The sequence below is a fragment of the Papaver somniferum genome, chromosome 10 (assembly GCF_003573695.1).
Source record: "Papaver somniferum cultivar HN1 chromosome 10, ASM357369v1, whole genome shotgun sequence".
Classification (NCBI taxonomy): Eukaryota; Viridiplantae; Streptophyta; class Magnoliopsida; order Ranunculales; family Papaveraceae; genus Papaver; species Papaver somniferum.
Window position 1 is genome coordinate 100,130,361 of NC_039367.1, and position 21,305 is coordinate 100,151,665.

Sequence of the window (21,305 nt, forward strand, 5' to 3'; positions counted from 1 at the left end):
CTCAGCCATCCAAGTTCGTCACCGAGCTGGCAGGCTTGTGGCAGGTTTTAGGAAACCAGCCGCCTAAATCTAGTGGCTATGGATACGCCAGGCGCCACTTGCACCACCGTGCCACTGGCATGCACGAGCCATGCCAAGCCATGCTACAATGCTGCTGGCATGCACCAAAGGTGCCATTGCGCCATTAACAGGCACCAACAGAAGGCAGCCATAATCGACGGCTACCCTTCATCATGAGATGCAATCTCAACCATCAAAGTTCACCACCGAGCCGGCAGGCTTGTGGCAAGTTTCAGGCGACCATCCAAGGAAAGCCTAATAGCATCGCATGCTATTTTCCTGCGGCAAGCCTCTTGATTTTAACTTGCCACAAGTAGAAAAGTGCTACATGTTTTCCACGAAAAACACTCGAGACATCAAACATGTCACAAACTGGGGGATACTCATCAGGGTATTGGTCTGGCGGTTTATAGCGTGCGGCGTGCAATACGCATGTTACAAGAAAGTGTCATGAAGAAGGGCAATTAGTAGTGGCAAGAAGTAATGGTGTAAACGTTTCCTTCATCATAGAAGCATAAATTCCGACGTTACACGTTACTCCACTCTTCCACTACTCAATCGTTTCCACTTCTTACGAGACCAGGGTACGTTTTACCACGACTTGTATAAATAGGTTTCACCTATTTCCACCAAACAACAAGTTTTGGCCAGGAGAGCAATACAGTATCCAGAAATCACCTGATAGCTTTCAGCTAGCTAGTTCTACTTTCTGATACAAGTCGTAAACAACCACACCTTCAGAATCAACTATTCTGGTCTCAACACTCTCTTTGTTTCCCTCCCTAAGACCAACCCCTCTCCTTAACTTTGTGACCGAAGCAAGCCTGGAACGACCATTTCTTGGTTTAGGCCAGGGTTATACAGATTGATCTCTCGAATCAAAAGTACTCCCGTGCAGTACTTTGTTTAGGGTCTAGACTCGTTTCTCATCCACACACACGAATTTACCAAAACCAACAGAAACCGTTTTCACCCTCAAACAATTGACGACCACATTGGGAGATTAAATCTCTCGGTTGCAACTCCAATTTCCAGAAGATGGTCGGTCTTAAAACTGAGTCCGTAATCCCAAATTCCACTCTGACTCCGGTGAATGGTGATGTCTCTTCTCCTAACACGGCGCCCAATGACGCAGCCAATGAAGAAATTCCAAGGTTGGCAGAATTGTCAGGGGTTCAAGAGGTCCACACAAGGAACATGGACCTGATGAAGGAGACGATAAACATCATACTCAACTTTCTTGTCAGATTTACATCAGATTTGAGCGGTTCACCTGCCCCGGAAATTCCAGCACTGGGATCTGATGTCCCGGATGATCGTTCTCAGATCAACAACTTTACTACCAATCAGAAACCGGTGAACCAGGAAGTAGTCGCGTTGGTGGAAAGTTTATGTGAACTTCTGCACCTTTCAGAGGACCAGCGAGCGGAGACATTTACCTCGCTTAATAAAATAGCCCTAGACGCGTGTTTGGTTCCTTTACGCTCGGAGACTTCAAGAATGTCGGAGATGTCCGTCAACAATGTTACGTTTACTGAAGAAGACATGATGGCAGAAGAAGGACATAACCGGTCCCTACACGTCACTGCTCGCATCAAGGATTCAGAGTTCAAAAGGGCCTCATCGACATGGGGGTGTCCTCCAATGTTATTACTCTCAGAACGCTCAGGACAGCCAAGGTGCGGCCAAGAAAAATTATACGACAACCTACCATGATGATAGATTTCTAAGGCAACCAAACCATCACGTAGGGATACATCAATCTGAATCTGTCAATAGGACCAATCCAGTCGAAGGTAAAGTTCGAGGTAATTGAAATGGAGCCAGACTACCACATGATACTGGGAAGACCGTGGCTCCACGATAACGGGATCATTTCTTCAACATATCACCAGTGCCTAAAAACCATGTTGAATGAAGATATTATTCGCACTCCCGGGTCATTATCTCCTTATGCACCAATCTGTGGTATGGAGATGTTCGAACCAAAGGAAAATTCGCGGGACTTGTCAGGAAAATTTCGCTGCACTCCACTCCCGACATGGACATCAATCGAAGAAGAGGACATGCTTGCATCACCACACAAAGAGACCCAATCTCGCGCCATCCCTCTAAAGGAAAAGCACGCCGATTTTCCCTCATCAAACGGAAGTATGGCTCATGCTCATACCAATCGGGGACGGACTTTTATTGCAAGTCGTGAAGAAAAAGGTAAAACCGTATATCGTTGCCGCTGTTAGCAATTAGCATGGGAGACTACCACCCAGTCTATACGCCCAATAGAATGCAATCACAGCAGCGAGCCACAAGAGGAGGCGCCGGATGCACCACGACAACTACAGGACGGAAAAAACTCCACCACAGATGAACTCGAAGTTGTCAACATCAGAAACGAGGAATCTCGACGGCCTGTCTCCATCAGCTCAACTCTATGTGCCAACGAACGTGCAAAACTTGTGGACCTTCTTGAGGAATATCAAGATGTATTCGCGTGAACGTATGAGGAAATGCCTGGCCTGGATGAGAAACTGGTCACTCATCATCTACATATAATACTCGAATCTAAACCGGTCAAACAATCTGTGAGACAGTTCATACACGATGTGGAAGAACAGATCAAGACGGAGATTCAAAAATTGCTAGCCGCTGGTTTCATCAAACCCATTCACCATCCCAACTGGTTGGATAATGTGGTTCCAGTAAGGAAGAAGAGCGGCCAAATCAGGTGCTGTGTTGATTTTAGGGATCTGAACAAATGCTTCTCCAAGGACGATTTTCCTCTTCCTAACATTTATATGCTGGTAGACGCAACCAGTGGACACGGTATGTTCTCTTTCATGGACGGGTACAGCGGCTACAATCAAATAAAGATGTACGAGCACGACGCAAGTAAGACAGTTTTTCGAACTCCTCTCGGAAACTTTTACTATACCATGATGCCTTTCGGTTTGAAGAATGCTGGCGCCACCTACCACGCGCCATGACCATAATTTTCCATGATATGATGCATAAACAAGTTGAAGATTACGTGGATGACATAGTGGTTAAATCAAGAACCGGGCGGCCCATACAGAGGTTCTGTGACAGGTGTTTGAAAGGTGTCGTGAATACCAACTAAAGATGAATCCTTTGAAGTGTGCCTTTGGCGTCTCTTAGGGAAAATTTCTAGGTTTCCAGGTGACCGCCAAGGGAATCAAAGTCGACCCAGCCAAAACCCAAGACATCCTCACGATGCCGCCTCCCAAACTATGAAATAACTCCATAGCTTCATGGGCAAGGTAAACTACATTCGGCGTTTTATACCGGGTTTACCTCAGCTTGTTGCTTCATTCACCTCCTTACTGAAGAAGAGAGCAAGTTTTATTTGGACAGCGCTACAACAAGAGGCGTTCCGAAAGATTCAACAAATATTGTCATCCCCAGCCGTCATGAAATCTCCTGTACAAGGAAGACCGTTGTATCTCAACACTGCTTTTAGTGATACTGTTGTTGGATCTCTTCTCTTCCAAGAAGATGATGAAGGAATTTAGCACCCTATATACTACTTCAGTCGGACTTTGAGGGATGCCGAACTCAAATATCCCAAAGAAGAAAAAAGCGTGCCTAGACCTGATTCACTCCATCCAGAAATTTAGGCATTATCTTCTTTCAAACAAAGTGGTGTTGATATCTAAGTCCGATCCTGTGAAGTTCATGCTTTCAAAGCCGGCCCTGATAGGAAGGCCATCCAAATGGCTCCTCCAAATGTCAGAGTTTGATATAACGTGCTTCACCAAGAGTTATCAAAGGACAAGCGGTTGCAGATTTACTAGCGGCTTTCCCAGGAGAGAGTACCACAGCACTGCACGAAGACCTTCCTAGAGATTTTCCGGAAATCTCTTTTGTCAAAGAAGAAGCGTGGCTACTATTTTTCGATGGCTCTGCTACCCCTAGAAATAATATCGGAGGGGCAAGCATGGTTCTAGTACCTCCAACCGGTGAAGTTTTCTCGCATTCCTTCAAGCTGGACTTTCATTGCACCAATAATTCAGCAGAATATGAAGCCTTTCTCATAGGATTGTCATTAGCCAAGCAAGCTGGAGCCATACGTCTAGAAATAAGGGATGATTCTAAATTACTGGTTAACCAGATGAATGGTGTATACGCACTGAAAGAGGTGACACTGGACCCGTATAGATCTGAGGCGCAAAAGTTTCTCAATTACTTTGCTGATGCAACCATAACACATGTTGGCCGTAGCAACAACAGACATGCTGATTTGCTAGCCACATTAGCATCGAAGCTGGAGTTCGAAGGTTTAGAAGAAACCCTGACGGTGAAAATACGAACCATGGCGTCAACATGGCTTTCACAATCTAAGGAGACTGAAACCAGCGACTGAAGAACACCGATTATTCAAGAACTTAACAGCTTGCTTTCTCAAGGAAAGGTCAGTCTCAAAACCTTACAAAACTTCTTCATGCATTACGGGATATTGTACAACCGGAACCCAGATGGTTCCCTGTCAAGATACCTCGGAGATGAAGAGGCACAACAACAGCTTAACCATATTCATACCAAAATTTGCGGGCAAACATTGGTGGTAAAACTTTACCGTCGTCTGCAACGCCTGGGCTACTACTGGCCAGAAATGGAGGCTTAATCTCGATTGCTCCAAGGATCTTGATCCAATTGCCAAGCACCGCCGCATCAATTGGAAGTTTTCAATGTTGACCATGCTGGGGACTGTCAAAAGCCGTACATCAGTTATCTTCGCGATGGCGTACTCCCTACCAGCAAGAAAGATGCAACCAAGGTGAAGCAAAGATCCAAGAGATTCATACTCAATGAAGGAATCCTGTATCTAAAAAGTTTTGGAGGAGATTTATTACGATGCCTGGGCGAGGCAGAAATCCCAATAATGCTGAAATAAATGCACGAAGGCGAGCACCAAGGAAAAAAAAGTTGTTTCTCCAAATACACGATCGGTACTACTGGCCGACCATGGAGGAAGATGCGACTGCTTTTTTTTCAAAGATGCCACAAATGGCAAATCCATGGAAATCTTGTCCATGCACCCTCTACTCCCCTGCATTCGGTAAGCAGTCTGTGGCCGTTTTATAGCTGGGGACTCGACATCATTGGGAAGATCAACCGGCCATCATCGAAACAACATGACTATATAATAACCGCAACGGAGTATTTTACCAAATGGGTCGAAGCTATCCCTCTACGAGGGATCACTGGAGCCACAATTGCAACGTTCATTAAGGAATATATCATTTGTCGTTTCGGCGTGCCTAAACACATCATCACCGACAATGGATCTACTTTCGCCAACAAGCAAGTACGGGAGTTACTTGAAGAATATAGAATTAAACAAGTCTTCTCCAGCATTTACTGCCCCCGAGGGAATGGGTAGGCCGAAAGCACCAACAAGACTATAATTCGAAACCTCATCCGGACAGTGCACGATAACCCTCGGACATGGCACGAACTACTGCCAATGGTGCTTTGGGCATATCGGACATCGCCAAGGAGCTCTACTGGCGCATTTCCCTATTCCCTCGTCTACGACGCATACGTCATTCTCCCAGCGGAAATTAAAATCCCATCGGCTAGGATTTCCGAGGCAAGTGGAGTCCAATGGAATGAAGTCGAAGCATCGAATACCAGGGTATCGGAGCTAGACACTTTGGATTCCAGAAGATCTAAAGCGTAAGATCACGCACAAGCATACAGAAATAGAATTTCCCGAGCATATGACAAAGTTGTGAAACCTTGAGTTTTTCAAGTAGGGGATCTGGTGTTGAAGACTGCCAAACACATCCAACAAGACATGTCCTCACCAAAATTCTCCCCAAAATGGGAAGGGTCCTATGTGGTCACCAAAGCGTATAACAATGGATACTACAAGGTCATCAAGGAATATGGAGGCAAATTGGAAACAGTCATCAATGAAAAATGGCTCAAGGCATACAATGCCTAACCGTTACCCCACCCCTCGCTGTCTCTTGTCACGGCTAGCCAGGCATTTTTCGTTTCCTTCACATCCCAGTTATCAAATTTCATTCAGTTAAAGCACATTAATGAAAATTATCTTATTTCTTCAAAACCAACACATAAAAAAAAAAATACTCGAGACCCTGAAGTAAAACCAGGTGTCTCACAACTACAGTAAAACTTTGATAAATTAATATCCTCGGGACTGGAGAAAATTATTATTTTAGCGAAGTTATTAATTTATCGAGTTAAAATTTAGCCTGTACAAGCCTAGTTGGGAACGGAGAATTTTATTATTTTAGCGAAGTAATTAATTTATCGAAGTTCTACTATACATGACTCAGAAAAGCCCATCCAATAGATTATAGTTCCTTGAAAGCATCATCTTCAACCTGTTTTGATATCTTTCAATCCTACTCTTCAAGTTCTGGATTGCCTTTTCCACCTTTTGGGATTCCACGGTCAGAGCCTTCTCCTCTTCCAAAATGGCATTTGTGGCAGGAACGAAGTTGGCAAGGATACCGGCTCCATCAATCTTTTTTTTTCAATCATAAAATAATTTTATTACCAAATATGAAACTCAAAGTTGTAATGTTAGTCTTGACATACCAAGACTAACTACATGAATGCAAAAAGAAAGCTAAAAAGCAGAACAGAAAATATCATTTTTTTATTACAAAAGTTGTTCAAGAAAATCTGAAATAGTGTGCATCCTCTTGTTCCATTATTCTCAAAGAATCAGGCCTGCCTTCATACAATATTATTACTCCTCTGCCAAGTTTAGTTCCTTCTTTTGCAAAATGGTCAGCTGAAAAATTTATTTCCCTGTATGTATGTCTGAAAGTGATACTCCTCAGAAATTCAGTAATTTTCTCCCATCTATTCTTTACTATCCGAGGAACTTTGCCATCGGTGAATGCTAATATGACTGCTTTAGAGTCTAAGCTGAAACATATGTCCAATAATTTCTTATCCACAACCCATTCTCCTGCAGTTATCAATGCCGTTACCTCTGCAATGTAGTTTGTTGCAGTTCCCAGTCCTCCACTGTGAGCTCCTAAGCAAGCTCCTTCACTTGTTCTTGCAATAAAACCAATCCCTGCAGCACCAGGATTGCCTTTTGCAGTCCCATCACAACATATTAGAATTTGGTTAACCCGAGGAAGCCTGAAAAAAAGCTTCTTTAACACATTTGCTCTTAATTCCTTTTATACCAAAATTAACTATAATGTTCAGATGTTACATGTTGTTCTTCATGAACCCATTTACTCTGATTCCACACTCCTTAGTAAAGTTCATGACTTTGTGCTTGAACTTCATAGCATTGTGGTTGATATTCTCATATACTTTCAAGTTTCTTGTCATCCACAAATCCACCATCACTGAAAATGAGCTTGTATACCATATCTGTCTGATTGCAGAGCTTTGATTTTTGACACATGCTATTAGTTCATCAAAATGTGTAGGAGCATTAAGAGTAAACATACCTCCCAGCCAGTTCCAAATTTCTTTACTGAAAGAACATTCCCACAGAATATGCTTCATATTGTCTTGACCATTTCCACATAAGTAACATTTGGATACTGTGTCATACCCTTTGTTTCTGACACTTTCTTCCGATGCACAAGCTCCTCTGAGAATCTTCCAAATATTGCAATATGTATAAGTATGTATATAAGGACTCCACACATATTTATCCCACTGCACTTTCTGATATTTCACTTTTATCTGTTGCACTGCATTTGCAACTGAAAATTTTCCAGTCAAATCAGCAGCCCATATTCTTTTATCCCCTCCTTTACCTAATGATGGCAACTCTTTTGGATCAAAAAATTTCTTTATTTATTCAGGGACATTCCACTCACCATTTGTTATTAGATCACTTACTTTAAATTCTTTGTATTGCTGAACAAAAGTATCTGAGTTATAGTGCTCTATGAGTGCATACTCCTTCACCCACTTATCTTCCCAAACTGAAATACTCTTACCATCCCCCACCAGCCATCTACTCCCTTCCTTGAGTTCATTTATCACCCATTTTAAACCAGGCCAAATTGATGATTTTTTGTAACTAGTTGTCCATTGACCATTCTTATTCTTATATTTTGCCTTCATAAATCTAGTCCATTCTTCATCTTCTGTTTCAATCTTTCAGAGTAATTTTAACAACAAAGCTTTATTCATCACCTTTAACCTCCTTATACCAAGCCCTCCTTAAATGGTGCATTTACTTCTTACCATTTTACAGTTATTAGCTTCTTCACAGATGGATCACTAATCCGTAAAAAGTTTCTTATAATCCTCTCACATTCCTTTATCACTTTTTTGGGCCATTTATACACTGACATAGTATAAAGTGGTATGCTACATAACAAAAACTTCGTTAATGTCAATCTAGCTGAGAATGCAAGCAGTTTTCCAATCCAACCATCCAATTGCTTTTGTAACATTTCTACCATTCCCCAAACATGAAAAGATTTAACCCTTCCAGGTTTCAACATTACTCCCAAGTATTTGTCTGGGAATTCAGAAATTTCCATCTGCAGATTTTCAGCTATAGCATGTCTTCTTTCTTCAGTAACTCCTCCTACAAAATATTTACTTTTAGCTCTGTTAACTATCTACCCTGAAGCTGCTTAATATCTCATCAGTAGTTCATAAGATTTTCCATTGATCTTTTATGTCCATTACAAAATATAAAAATGTAATCAGCAAACATAAGATGAGATGGCTGAAAACCATTTCTATTAACCATTGCTTTTATTAGACCAACTTGAACCATTCTTGTTATATTCCTACTTAATACCTCCTCTGCAATCACAAATAAAATGGGAGAAAGTGGGTCTCCTTGTCTGATCCCTCTTCTTACATCAAAGAATCCAAATGGCCCTCTATTAAACTGAAATTCTTGCAGATTCAAAAATAGTCTTCAGCCATTTTATACCAACTTCAGAAAAACCAAAATTTTTAAGTGTTTTGAAGATGAATTCCCAGCTCATGGAATCAAATGCTTGGGTGATATCTAACTTCAAACCAACATTACCACCTCTTCTCTTAGAATCCAACTCATTTACTAACTCAGAAGCTAGCACAATCTTTTCTTGAATAATTCTTCTTTTTATAAAAGCTCCTTGCTGACAAGATATCACTTTATGTAGCACACAATGCATTATTGATGTAATAATCCTTGTGATAATTTTAAAGCAAAAATTAGACAAACCAATAGGTCTAAATTGCTCAGTTCTTTTAGCTCCTGGAACTTTAGGTAACAAGAATAAAAAACTGGAATTAATCCCTTTTGGTATAAATCTGCACCTCCAACAGAATTGTATTGCCTCTATCAAATCTTCACCAATAATGTCTCATTAAAATCTATAGAAACTACCTGGAAAACCATCAGGCCCAGGAGAACTATTTTGATCCATAGAGAATACAGCTTCTTTGATTTCTTGATCTGATGGCAATTTATCCATTTGAGCATTTTCTTCATCAGTTATCACTTTAGGAATAATGTCAAAAAGTTCTTCCTCTAGTATGACTTCATGATATTCAAATTTCTTCTTAAATGACTTACAAGTAACTCTGCAATGTTTTCTTGATTTGTAACAATATTACTAGCAGCATCTTCGAGTTCAACAATATTATTTTGTGCTCTTCTAACCTTTACTGAAGTATGGAAAAAACCAGTATTTGCACCACCCTCTTTCACCCATTTAACTCTTGATTTTGACCTCATCAATTCATTATATTGATTAGCTACTACTTCATGCTTTCCTCTTGCAGTGACCAACTTATTAAGTAATTCCACATTTTCTGGCCGAGCATCTGAAAGTAAGGAAGCATTGAGCACTTCTTCTTCTTCAATTTCTTTAACTTTAATTCTTAAGTCACCAAAAACCTCCAAATTCCATGCCTTAACTCTAATTTTAAATCTTTTCAGTTTGCTCATAAATTTAAAAGCTGGATTTCCTGAACATTCTTCTTCCCAAGATGCTTGTATAAGCTGCTTAAATTCAGGATGAGAAGTCCATACATTTTGATATTTTAAAGGTATATTATTTGGCGTAGGGAAGTCATTATTACCTCCCAGCAATGCACCATGGTCTGAGACTCCCCTCACTCCAACTTTATATCTCCAATCATCATACTTTTCTATCCATTTCACATTGAAAAAAGCCTTACCCAGATCACATAATATCCTCTTCTTACCCACTCTATTATTGCACCAAGAATACTTTATTCCTGATCTTGGAGCTTGTAAAAGACCACAGTAATCTCAACATTTATTGAAATCTGACATTGAAACTCTTAAAGGACTTCTTCCTCCTACTTTTTCATCATAATTTAAAACAATGTTGAAGTCTCCAATTACCAGCCATGGACAATTCATTCGACTGATCTTCATTAATTCCTCCCAAAGAATTCTTCTGTCAATTGTTAGACATGCATCATGAATACCAGTAACCAAAACTTCTCCCACTCTGACAGTAATTGCTTGTTTAGTATTAGAAACTAATGTTGGAGTTCACAAAGAAGAATGCCACAGTAACCAAATATTTCCTTTTTCAGTATCTGTTGAGTTATGGATCAACATATGACTCATTCCAGGTAATTTCAAATTTTTTACAAAATTGTTTCTAACTCTTATTTTAGGCTCAGTTAACCACATCGGAGAAGGGCTAAATTGGTTCACTAAAGATCTTAATTTATCAGGCGCCAATAGAAGGTAGCCATAATCAACGGCTACCCTTCCTCATGAGATGTAATCTCAGCCATCCAAGTTCGCCACCGAGCTGGCAGGACTGTGGCAGGTTTTAGGCGACCAGCTGCCTAAATCTAGTGGCTAAGGCTACGTCAGGCGCCACTTGCACCACCGTGCCACTGGCATGCACGAGCCATGCCAAGCCATGCTGCCATGCTGCTGGCATGCACCAAAGGTGCCATTGCGCCATTACCAGGCGCCAACAGAATGTAACCATAATCAACGGCTACCCTTCATCATGAGATGCAATCTCAACCATCCAAGTTCGCTACCGAGATGGCAGGCTTGTGGCAGGTTTTAGGCGACCAGCCGCCTAAATCTAGTGGTTATGGCTACGCCAGGCGCCACTTGCACCACTGGCATGCACGAGCCATGTCAAGCCATGTTGTAATGCAGCTGGCATGTACCAAAGGTGTCATTGCTCCATTACCAGGCGCCAACAGAAGGTAGCCATAATCGACGGCTACCCTTCATCATGGATGCAATCTCAGCCATCAAAGTTCTCCACCGATCCGGCAGGCTTGTGGCAAGTTTCAGGCGACCATCCAAGGCAAGCCTAATAGCATCGCATGCTATTTTCCCGCGGTAAGCCTCTTGATTTTAACTTGCCACACGTAGCAAAGTGCTACATATTTTCCACGAAAACACTCGATACATCAAACATGTCACAAACTGGGGGGATACTCATCAGGGTATTGGTCTGGCGGTTTACTGCGTGCGGCGTGCAATACTCCCGTTACAAGAAAGTTTCATGAAAAAGGGCGGTCAATAGTGGTAAGAAGTAATGGTGTAAACGTTTCCTTCATCATGGAAGCATAAATTCCGACGTTACACGTTACTCCACTTTTCTACTACTCAATCGTTTCCACTTCCTACGAGACCAGGGTACGTTTTACTACGACTTGTATAAATAGGTTTCACCTATTTCCACCAAACAACAAGTTTTGGTCAGGAGAGCAACATAGTATCCAGAAATTACTTGATAGATTTCAGCTAGCTAGTTCTACTTTCTGATACAAGTCGTAAACAACCAGACCTTCGGGATCAACTATTCTGGTCTCAACACTCTCTTCGCTTCCCTCACTAAGACCAACCCTTCTCCTTCACTTTGTGACCGAAGCAAGCCTGAAACGGCATTTCTTGGTTTAGGCCAGAGTTGTACAGATTGATCTCTCGAATCAAAAGTACTCTCGTGCAGTACATTGTTTAGGGTCTAGACTCGTTTCTCATCCATACACACGAATTTACCAAAACCAGCAGAAACCGTTTTCACCCTCAAACAACCCTGCATGAGAGTTTATATTAACCCATATATAAGCTCTTGTGTTATTCTGTAAACATCCTTTCGTGCTTTAACAATCACATCCCAGCTGGAAAGTATGTCTACTTGAAGCAAAAGCTTGATGGATTCAAGTCATTGACAAATACATATGATATTAAGTTCAGACTTCTCTGATTCCTACAAGGATTCTTCCCACTCCTTGAGTACGACTTCAGTGATTCCTTTGTAAGGAAGCGTGGTCATCTCTTCTATGATTGGTAAGAAGTTGGCCACTACTCCCCCCAATGCACGATAGTTTCCAGAATTACCTGTGATGAAGTGGCTGAACTTCTTCTAAATTTTGGTGTACATATCAACATAAGCAGATGGGACGCTGAATCCTCCAACATACGTGTATCTTCGGAAGAGTCTATCAAACTAAAATTCAAAGTTGATGCTTGCATTGGGTATTCGGTTGACGCAATCTCCATTTCCTCATCATACGTAATATGAGTATCATCTGAAATGTCGTCCTCCATAATAAATTCATAGGTATTATGCTTGTGATTTTGAAATGGATAGAGGGAAATGTCAGCATCTCTACCTACGGTAATCTTCATTCTCTCATCAGCAAGTACATCGCTTTGTTACGCCTCGTTTCCCCCTTAAACGGTAATTTAGCGGTCCAGAGTGCTTCAAACAGGGAGAATTCAAGCGTAGATCATACAATTCAGAATATATGTGTACTTACAAGATAAGAGTTCATTATAAAGTGTTCTCGGTGCCAACATATGGTCGAAAGATACTACATGGTGTTTTACAAAAATATCATCAGAGATAATTATGCACTACCCTCTACGAAGTCAGAAGCTCGTTGAAATTGGTAAGGAATCTGAACATGTGTTATATACTGAAACATTCGCCTATGTGTCTAATACCAAATACTAAAAGGGAATGCCAATTGGACAAACGATCTAGGAGATATGGTCAAAATAGTAAACTATGTCGCACATGAAAACTGCCAAAATTTCTGCTGGAATACTTCTGAATTCATATTTTCAGGCCCGTTTGACTGACTAAATGGATCCCAGATCAGGTGATTATTTTTATTTTTTTGCAAAGGTTAGATTATTCTCTTAGATAAAAAAAAAAGTAAGGGCCAAACATCTCAATCAGAGTTCATATGAAGATTTTCGTCAGAATACACATCTGAATTTTCTGACAACGAGATTCACTAAATTGTTCCATTAATTCATGTATGATTCTATTCATTCTCAGTTGAACAAGCATGATGCTGTCAATATGGTCAATAACGAAGAAGATGTTTATTTAAAGAGTTCTTGCCTCTGTCAACTCATCCATCTCAAATATACAAGCTCTTAACTCTAAAGAATACTTATGAATTACTCTCTTCGTTTCTAAGAATAAGCTTTTTTTGTTTGCACAAAGATTAAAAAAACTAATCCTTGTAGTCATTTTTTCATACTTTTTTCTGATTAGTCCTTGGTTCCATTCATTTGATACTCCTTCCGTTTTTAAAAAATAGGTTTGTTTGGTTTTCACAAAAATCAATAAAACTAATCATTAGAGTCACTTTTCCATGTTTTTTTCCTAATTTATCCTTTGGTCCCCATTCATTGGTTATTAGAGAAAGAGAAGAGAGAAGTGATCCCCTTTTTGTATTATGAGAAAAAATAGAGAGAGAGAGAGAAGTGATCCCTATGGGTATAGTAGTAAAATCATAACATTTGACTTTCCACATATGTAAACAAGCTTATTTTTTTGACATATTCAAAAAAAAAAAACCTGCCTATTTTTTAGAAACGGAGGGAGTATTGTAAAAAAGGGAGAGAGAAATGGTCTTTTTTTTGTGTTAAGAGAGAAAAAAAGAGAGAGAAGTGGTTCCTTCATGGATGGGTTGGTGAACTCGTGACATTTGATTTTCCATTTATGAAAACCAGCCTATCTTTTTGACATACCCGAATAAGAAAACTTACCTATTTTTTTTAGAAATGGAGGGAATACTAAATAAAATTGTTATGTACTAAGAGAAGTATGCTGATCGGACCAATTAAAGTCCTGCGAGTGGGGAAAAATCAGGGAGAGAAGGAGAGAGAAAGATTGTGAGTGTAAGTTTGTCCTTTACAATATACAGACCTATGTAAACTCAAAAGTCACTCGACTATCTCTGTAACCATCAAGTACATAGTGAAACAACAACCCCGTGGATGTAGGCCTTAGTGCTGAACCACGTAAATCCCAGTCTTATTTACATTTCAGCACTTTATATTCGCCTAACGCTCCATGAGTTTTATTTTTATACTTCGTTTTCTTTATCTTCCCCTGCGTAAACGCCCCTCGCGATGTTATTGGATGAGGCTATGATAAACCCGAAGGTTTTGAGCCAAGGAATCAATACAATTGTATTATCCGTGTGAGTCTGTACCTAGAGTGCGAACATTGTTTGTGAACATATTGATGCCTGCGTGATTTATGTGTTCACAATTTGGCGCTAGAAACAGGGACTTCGTCTCGGTAAAAGATTTTTCTTATCCAGTGATTTCATATTAAATTAGCATATGATTGCTCTACTTCATTAGGTCTAACAGTAATTATCTTTTGTTAACTTTACCGTATTCAAAAACGCACCCGTTATCTTCGATAGCTCTGGCAGTATCTGTCGAAGCAATTTAAACTGGTTAAAAGATTTATTGCTTAGATCCATGGATTTACATTTTTTAGATCTCGTACGGACCTGTCTTTCCGATGGGTTTTCGAAAATTTTCAAAAAGATCCGTGCATTTTCAAGGGGATCCTTTCACATTTCCGCGTACCTTCATTGAACCCGCTTTTAAAAAAAAAAAAAAAAATTCTCTGTGGCCCTCGGGCAGTTTTTCCCTGTCTTGGAGTAAGGAATTTCGTAAAGTAACCCGATCCACATGGACACTTCTGTTTCTCGCTGTTTGAAATTCCCTTGTGCAGAAAGAAAGCGACAAAGGACCCACGATGGAAAAGATGCAGGAATCTGGAAAATCCAAAGCCTCGTGAAAGGAAGCACCAAGGACAACCCCGGTCATCACCCGGAGCAAGCAGAAAGGAGACAAAACCAAAATGACCAGTCAGAGGCAGGACACTGCGGAAATCACTTCGCCTATGAACGCTAACTCCGTTGCGGCCGCGGCCCTCAGAGCAGCGACAACAAAGTATAGTACGGCAGCGGCAGCCCCAAAGGCTGCGGAAGCCAGCAAAACTTTTGTTGCGAATCAATTTCACCAACCAAAAGAAAATGTGGATGAATCCAGAACACACCAACCCGTGCACCCTCCAACCTTCGGAATGCCATCAACAAACGAGCAGAATCAAACTGTGCCGGCGGCTCTAACACCGCAGATGGGCACTCCGCCCGATTTGGAAATGCCAACAATCGAAGCTGAACGTCCCCCACATTTAGTGCAAACCATAGAAGAAGGCGGCACCATGGCCGTAGTAGCACGAGCTGGGACTCCCAATCAGGGGTCAAACCAATCACATCGATTGATGGCCGAGCTCGAAGAATTGAAGAAGAGCCAGAAGGTTTACGCAGATGTTGTAGCTCTGCTGGCCAGAGAAAACCAGGATTTAAAAGACCGGATTTCCGTAAGCACAAAGACAAGCCAACAACTCGATGAAGCAATTTCAAAGGCACCAGAACCAAACCGAGACCGAAGAGTCATCGTAGCAGCTAATGGAAACGCGGCTAAGGGAAGTAGCGCATCCGACCCGGATTATAACGACGGAGAGTCAGGCTATCACGAGCAGAATAGCGTAGGGCACCACCGCGCGATGGAAGAGCTGCGTGATGAAATGATGGCAGAGATCAGGCAATTAAAAAGTAGACAAGGCGGGGGAAGGTTAGAAAAGGTCATGAGAGAGGCTAACTCCACGCCCCTTACTCATCGCATGGCCAACACCCCTATTCCACTGAAGTGCCCTGTCCCGACATTCGAATGCTATGACGGATCCAGTGATCCCGCTGCACATATTCGGTATTATAACCGTGTCTTAGCTAGATGGAGTCAGAACGACGCCGTACTCTGTAGATACTTCCCATCAAGCCTGAAGGGATCGGCATTGTCTTGGTTTGATAATCTACCGCCAGACTCCATCCACTCCTACGACCAACTCGCAGAAAAGTTCTTAAGAACTTACATGTACAACAAGGCTGTTAACACCGGAATGGATAAGCTCTTTTCACTGGCAATTGGCTACAAGGAAACCACGAGGGAATACACTAACAGATGGCACAAGATCTGCCAATCCATAGGAAGTGTGGACCCAGTGGTAAGTATCAACTGCTACAAGTGGGGATTAGACCGAATGAGTCCACTATTTGTTGAGATTCATGGAAGCGTGCCTAAGACAGAGGGAGATCTTCGAATAATTATTGAAAAGCACGCTCGTCTTGAAGAAATCCAACGTGAAAACCCGAGGGCGTACCCGCAGAGGTCTCACCGTACCAATTCTGCAGAACAAACCAATGGGGCCAAAAGGAATTGCTCAGTGGAACGGCCTCACGAAGACATGAAGGAACGAAGGGATGAACGACGAAAAGACGACCGAAAATTCGAAGATCAGGTTTACACGAAGCTCAATGCTAGCTATGCTCGGATCCTGCGAGAGATCAAAGGAAGGGAAAATCTGGAGTGGCCATGGTCTAATGGAAAACATCCCCCAAGAACCGAGAAGTCTAAAGATTACTGTGAATATCACTGCTTCAACGGACACCAGACCGAAAAATGTAAAAACCTCAAAATAATGATCCAAAAATTGATTGATGCTGGCGAGCTCAAACATTACATACGAAAGGATGTCGCAGAGGATAGATCCAAACGAACCAAGCCAGTCCAACTTCCAGAAGGAAACCGCACAATCAACGCCATCTCGTGTTCTGAAGCCGCAGGGCCCTCACTTACATCACAGATAGGAAAGAGGTTACCGAAGCAGTTCGAGGACCGCTGCGAATTGTATAAGATCGATGGGATAGAGGTGGACGAGCACGAAGAGTGGATGGACTCACCTATTATATTCGATGCTGAAGATATCGAAGAATATATGGAAGACCATAACGACCCCCTGGTCCTCACACTACAAGTGGCTGGATGTAACCTTAAAAAGATCCTCATAGACGGGGGAAGCTCAGTGAACGTTCTATTCTACGACGCCTTCAAACGGATGAAGCTCCATGATGAACAGCTGATGACCTCTTATTACACCATTTACGGGTTCAACGGAGCGCCCACAAAGCCATTGGGAGACATCTTGTTGCAGGTGAACGCAGGGCCCATGAAAGTAGAAACACGATTCAGCGTGGTAGGCTCCCCATCCCCCTACAACGCCATTATTGGAAGAAAGTTGGTACATAAACTTAAGGGAGTGTCAGCAACTTACTACCAATATCTCAGATTCCCTACACCTGAGGGAGTAATGGAAATCAAGGGAGATCGGGTCTCTGCAAGAGAGTGCCAAGCCACTCAGGATCGTATCAACAAAGAACAAGAAGAGCAGCGAAAAACCCGAAGAATTAAAAATAAAGAAGCAGCGAAAGAGAAGGCCATAGACCTTTTCCTCAAGGAAACTACATGAAGGTGTTTGACAAAAGGTGATAATGTCCTAAACACAGAGACAAATACTTCAGCAGCCAACGAAGGACAGAAACATACCAAATAGAAATCAAAGAACGTCTCAGTCCTCGGGGACCCGAAGCCGGTGTCCACACCAATAGAGCCCGTAAAAGAAATCAACATAAAACCCGAAGATGATCAAAGTAGGGACCATAATGGACGAAAGAAGAGAAGATTCTCTAACCAAATTACTTAAAGAATACGCGGACGTATTCGCCTGGAAACTAGGATATATGCCGGGGATTGACCCGAAAGTAATCCAACACGAGCTACGCATCAAACCAGGCATGCCCCCGTTCAGGCAGAAAATTAGAAAAGTTGCACCGGAGTATCATAAGGCAGTGGAAAAAGAACTTCAGAAACTACTAGACGCAGGTTTCATCAAGGAAGTCAAGTACCCTACATGGATCTCCAACATGGTCGTCGTTCCTAAGAAAAATTGAGGGGTTAGGATATGCATCGATTTTACTAACCTCAACAAGGCATGTCCAAAGGACAGCTATCCCCTGCCAAGCATAGATCAGCTGGTGGAAGCCGTAGAAGGATATGAAGAACTGTCATTCATGGATGGACATTCTGGCTACAACCAAGTAGCCCTGGCAGAAGAAGATCAGCCACACACAGGTTCTACACCCCGCATAGCCTTTATTGCTACACTAGAATGCCCTTCGGACTTCGAAACGCAGGGGAAACATACCAAAGAATGGTAGATGCTATCTTCAGGCCATGGATTGGTAGTACCTTAGAAGTCTACGTTGACGATATGCTCGTCAAAAGTAAGCTACGCAAAAATCACCACCAGGATATGAGAGATATCTTCGAAGCAATGAGGAAACATCACAGGAAAGTGAATCCAGAAAAATGTACTTTCGGTGTCACCTCGGGGAAATTCCTCGGATATCTGGTAACAAAAAGGGGCATTGAGGTAGACCCAGTGAAGATTCAGGCCATAGTAGAAATGCCATCCCCGAAGAATTTAAAAGAAGTGCACAAGCTCAACGGGTCCATAGCAGCCTTGGGCAGATTTATTGCCCGGTCCTCGGACAAATGCAAACATTTCTTCAATATTCTCAAAAAGGGAGTAAGTTTGAATGGACCGCAGAATGCGAAGAAGCCTTCCAAAAAATCAAAGAACACCTAGCTTCAATTCCGATCCTGCAGAAGCCGGATCCTGATGAGGTTTTGGCATTATACATAGCAGCAACAGAAGATGCAGTTAGCGCAGTGTTGGTCAAAACCAATACGAAGATAGAACAGCCTATCTATTACGTCAGTAAGACCCTCAATTTTGCGGAAAGGAACTACACAAAGATCGAACAACTTATCCTAGCATTGGTATGGGCTACTCAAAATCTGAGAACCTACTTCCTAACTCACTTCATCTGGGTCCCATGCAAAGCACCACTGGAAGCAGTCCTCAAAAGCGCGGGAAAAGTGGGCAGAATAGCCAAGTGGAACACCCACCTGGACCAATTCAACATCATTCATGAAACTCAACATTCTCGAAAATCCCAAGTTTTGGCGGATTTCTTAGCAGACCTCCCCCTGGACAACGACGAAGAGATTAAGGGAATACCAGAAGCCTAGGGAGAAAGCAAGGATCCAATGGATATCCACGAACCCGCGAGTCAAAGACAATGGGAAGTCTTCGTCGATGGTTCCAAAAATAAGGAAGGAGCAGGAATAGGCATTGTCATCACCACCCCAACCGGAGAAAGGATTGTACAGACACTCAAGTTAGAATTCAAAGAGCATACCAACAACATCGTCGAATACGAGGCAGTCGTACATGCCCTCCGTGTAATAATAGAGATGGGGGCAACCGATGTAAGACTGAAAAGTGATTCGCAGCTTGTCATACGGCAAATAGGGCTCGATTACAATGTGTACGATGACACCCTCTCAGCTTACATGGCCTTGGTCCAAACACTGGCATCACAAATTCCGAACATCAAGTTCCGGCACTTATGCAGAAGGGATCTCAGGCACGCGGATGCCCTAGCATATATATCATCCATGCTGAAGGACAAAAGCGTCGAGGCTATTAAAATAACAAGGGTATATGAGCCTTCGATTGCATCTCAATTCTCACTCGCTACCAATCAAGATACAGTGGAAGAAAATATCGAAGACCAGGTAGGAGAAGACATCCATAACGATTTTGACGAAGAAGATATCCTGTTAAAAGCAAATCAAGACGAAGACTTCAACAACGAAGATTATTGGAGAATGGTGATCCATGCGTTTCTCGAAAAGGGAAGCCTACCCGCAGACCTTAAACAAGCTAGGAAAATACTCTCCAAAGTAGGAAGATATGATCTTCGGGATGGAATCCTGTACAAGAAATCCTTCCTCGGACCGTTACTACGTTGCTTATCCCGGAAAGAGGGGCATCGAATTCTAAACGACATCCATTATGGTGACGCAGGGAATCATAGCGGCATGAGATCACTATCCGACAAAGCAAAAACACAAGGATATTACTGGCCCACAATGATACAGGATGCCGCAAGAATGTCCCGACGGTGTGAAGAATGTCAGCGCTTCGCCAAAAAGATACACGCGCCGGCAACAATGTTAAATTCTATAGATAGCCCGTGGCCATTTGCAAAATGGGGCATAGATATCGTCGGGCCTTTCGTCGAAGGATCAGGGAAAAGACGATTTTTGATAGTAGCCACGGACTACTTCAGTAAATGGGTGGAAGCTAAAGCCTTATCCAGGATCAGAGACGTGGATGTGGTTACTTTCATATTCCAGAACATCATTTGCAGGTTCGGCATACCAGCAGAAATCGTGTCCGATAGTGGTAAGCAATTACAGGGTAAAAACATAGACATGCTCTTCGATACTTTCAAAATAAGGAAGAACAAATCCACCCCCATATACCCTCAAAGCAATGGACAGGCGGAAGCCACTAACAAGTCCCTCTCCCTTATCCTCAAAAAACAATTAGATGAACATAAGGGGCGATGGTGTGAACAGTTGCACAATGTGTTATGGGCATACAGAACAACACGAAGATCTGCCACTGGGGAATCCCCGTTTCTCCCCACTTATGGAGCTGAAGCAGTCATCCCAACATAGATCCTCATGCCAACCACAAAGACCGAAGCATGGGAGAAAAATCTCACAACAGACATGATGTTAGAGAGATTGTACGATCTAGAAGGAAGAAGGGAAGCAGCATTGCAGAAGATGGAAAATTATCAACGAAGACTAGCAAGGGAGTACAACAAAAAGGTAAAGCTTCGAAATTTTGTAAATGGGCAGTATGTGTTGAGAACAATCCCACAGTATCAACGAGAAAAGAGATGGGGAAAGTTAGCACCTACGTGGGGAGGACCTTTTATAATACACGACATTGCGGGAAACGGTTCCTACTACCTTCGCAATCTGAAATGCGAGGTCCTCCGGCATCCTTGGAATGCTAAGTGGCTTAAACCATATTACCCATAGGAGCAACACATCTTTGCATCTGCGTGAAGAAGACCAGAAGAAGAAGGCAGCGTGACCGCTCTACATGTTTCTATCTCTGGACGAGGAATTGCAAGCCTCAACCTATTAATCAAACAAGCTT